Source organism: Oncorhynchus mykiss, chromosome 9 (assembly GCF_013265735.2).
Source record: "Oncorhynchus mykiss isolate Arlee chromosome 9, USDA_OmykA_1.1, whole genome shotgun sequence".
In the NCBI taxonomy this organism is placed as follows: domain Eukaryota; kingdom Metazoa; phylum Chordata; class Actinopteri; order Salmoniformes; family Salmonidae; genus Oncorhynchus; species Oncorhynchus mykiss.
In genome coordinates, this window is record NC_048573.1 from 76,637,099 (window position 1) to 76,640,474 (window position 3,376).

Below are 3,376 nucleotides of genomic sequence, written 5' to 3' on the forward strand. Positions count from 1 at the left end.
CAGTACGCTTGTTCTCCTTCATGTTGTTCAACTATGTACAAGAGACTACATTCATGTTGGAAACAGTAGTCCTTGCAGTGAAAGACCGATACAACAACCACATATAGTTTCTGTGTTATTAACTGTGATACGTACTATTGGAGAATATCGACTGTCCTGCTGCGCTGTGTTTTTGGTTCTACCGATCGACTTCGGTGCTTTGATTTACTTTGTGTCTTTTTATTTTCATTAGAAAAGCAATTATACACACGGAGTATACCAAACATTAAGAACACCTTCCTACTGTTTAGTGTGGGGGAAAAAAAACCCAGCAGCGTTGCAGTTCTTGACACAAACCGGTGCGCCTGGCACCTACTACCATACCCCGTTCAAAGGCACCCAAATGATTTATCTTGCCCATTCACCCTCTGAATGGCACACATACACAATCCATGTCTCAATTGTCTCAAGGCTTAAAAATCCTTCTTTAACCCCGTCTCCTCCCCTTCATCTACACTGATTGAAGTGGATTTAACAGGTGACATCAATAAGGGATTCATAGCTTTCACCTGGATTCACCTGGTTCTTAATGTTTTGTAGACTCTGTATGTATGTTATATACAGATGAAGAAGTAGGGAATGGTAGTGGGTAATATGTTTATAACCACAGTTTAGGTTCTGTTTTATGCAAATTACATCTAGTTTGTTTTGTGTTTTTATTTATGTATGTAAATAGAAATTGTACATAACTCGATATAGCGTAATGTTCTGAGACAACGTTTATTAACACATATTTTAGAGCTATATATCTTGTATTATGTAAAAGTATTGCATATATTTTGGCCTTAATTCAGGGTTTTTAATTTTTTTTTATTTAAATATATATAGTGTCTAATTTTACTATTTTAAATGTATTTGACTCGGGGGTATAACTTTGGTGTGTGTGTGTGTGTGTGTGTGTGTGTGTGTGTGTGTGTGTGTGTGTGTGTGTGTGTGTGTGTGTGTGTGTGTGTGTGTGTGTGTGTGTGTGTGTGTGTGTGTGTGTGTGTGTGTGTGTGTGTGTGTGTGTGTGTGTTTGGAGAAATACAGTCTGTTTGTCCTTATCATGCCAAAACAATGTTTGGGAATGACACAGAAATACAAGGAGTGGAATGTTAAGCACAAAGGGTGCTGTTTGGGACTGGGGAACAGGGTGCTGTTTGGGACTGGGGAACAGGGTGCTGTTTGGGACTGGGGAACAGGGTGCTGTTTGGGACTGGGGAACAGGGTGCTGTTTGGGACTGGGGAACAGGGTGCTGTTTGGGACTGGGGAACAGGGTGCTGTTTGGGACTGGGGAACAGGGTGCTGTTTGGGACTGGGGAACAGGGTGCTGTTTGGGACTGGGGAACAGGGTGCTGTTTGGGACTGGGGAACAGGGTGCTGTTTGGGACTGGGGAACAGGGTGCTGTTTGGGACTGGGGAACAGGGTGCTGTTTGGGACTGGGGAAAAGGGTGCTGCTTGGGACTGGGGAACAGGGTCCTGTTTAGAAGATAGATTTGGCTGAGCTAAAAGTAAACCAAATTATGATTGGTAATTTTATTTTGACACGATTCAGTATATTTGTCCATGATATGTTTTGTTGTAGATATACAGCAATAACGGGTTACCTGCCTGTCTGGTTACCTGCCTGTCTGGTTACCTTCCTGTCTGGTTACCTACCTGTCTGGTTACCTACCTGTCTGGTTACCTGCCTGTCTGGTTACCTGCCTGTCTGGTTACCTGCCTGTCTGGTTACCTGCCTGTCTGGTTACCTGCCTGTCTGGTTACCTACCTGTCTGGTTACCTGCCTGTCTGGTTACCTGCCTGTCTGGTTACCTGCCTGTCTGGTTACCTACCTGTCTGGTTACCTGCCTGTCTGGTTACCTACCTGTCTGGTTACCTGCCTGTCTGGTTACCTGCCTGTCTGGTTACCTGGATGTAAAGTGTCACTTTATGTGTATCAAAAACCATAAACCCTCCACCCACCATATATATATATATACACACACACCATCAGATCAAGATACTCAACTCACTGTAGATATTGGATCATGAAGGAGATTTTTGTACCAGTTGTTTCACTCCTCGTCAACAACAACATTGTCGTATTACATGTAGCCTAAAATGTATAGTTTACTTTTAACTCCACTTAGAAAGATAACAAACATGCTTCTTGACTTTTTCATTGTTTCATTTTTATAGAATCTTTGATAAACAATGATTAAACGACAAACAGAACAATGGCGTTTGTGTTTTATTTTTCTGAATCCTGAAGTTGTTACCCTCAGTGTTAATCCCTCAGTAACCAGGTTGTGTTAATCCCTCGTAAACAGGTTGTTGATCCCTCAGTAACCAGGTTGTGTTAATCCCTCGTAAACAGGTTGTTAATCCCTCAGTAAACAGGTTGTGTTAATCCGACAGTAAACAAGTTGTTAATCCCTCGTAAACAGGTTGTTAATCCCTCAGTAAACAGGTTGTTAATCCCTCAGTAAACAGGTTGTGTTAATCCGACAGTAAACAAGTTGTTAATCCCTCGTAAACAGGTTGTTAATCCCTCGTAAACAGGTTGTTAATCCCTCAGTAAACAGGTTGTTAATCCCTCGTAAACAGGTTGTTAATCCCTCAGTAAACAGGTTGTGTTAATCCGTCAGTAAACAGGTTGTGTTAATCCCTCGTAAACAGGTTGTTAATCCCTCGTAAACAGGTTGTTAATCCCTCAGTAAACAGGTTGTGTTAATCCGTCAGTAAACAGGTTGTGTTAATCCCTCGTAAACAGGTTGTTAATCCCTCAGTAAACAGGTTGTTAATCCCTCAGTAAACAGGTTGTTAATCCCTCAGAGGGCAAAGGGCAGGACAATGTAAATAGTCTGGGTGGCCATTTGATTAGTTTAGTCATTCAGCAGTCTTATGGCTTGGGGGTAGAAGCTGTTAAAGAGCCTTGGCGCTCCGGTACCGCTTGCCTTGCGGTAGCAGAGAGAACAGTCTGGAGTCTTTGACAATTTTTGGACCTTCCTTTGACACCGCCTGGTATAGAGGTCCTGGATTTCAGGAAGCTTGGCCCCAGTGATGTACTGGGCCGTATGTACTGCCCTCTGTAGCGCCTTCTGGTCAGATGCTGAGTGGTTGCCATACCAGCTAGAGGTCATCTTTTCAGTCTCCTGAGGGGGAAAAGGTGTTGTCGTGCCCTCTTCTCAACTATCTTGGTGTGCTTGGACCATGATAGTTTGTTGGTGACGTGGACACCAAGGAACTTGAAGCTCTCAACCCGCTCCACTTCAGTCCAGTCGATGTTAATGGGGGCCTGTTCGCCCCCCTTTTCCTATAATCCACGATCAGCTCCAAGAAAGTGTCTTTTAGTCCATGTTCAAAAAAACTAT

At 43.1% G+C, this 3,376-nt stretch overlaps 1 long non-coding RNA gene across 1 annotated transcript; it reads left to right on the forward strand.

Annotated features, from left to right (window-relative positions):
* The first annotated feature begins 1,338 nt into the window (after positions 1-1,338).
* LOC118966127 lies at positions 1,339-2,954 on the forward strand. The gene is made up of 3 exons (XR_005053398.1): positions 1,339-2,495; positions 2,565-2,681; positions 2,776-2,954. It is a non-coding gene; the product is annotated as an uncharacterized LOC118966127 (long non-coding RNA).
* Positions 2,955-3,376: the final 422 nt, after the last annotated feature.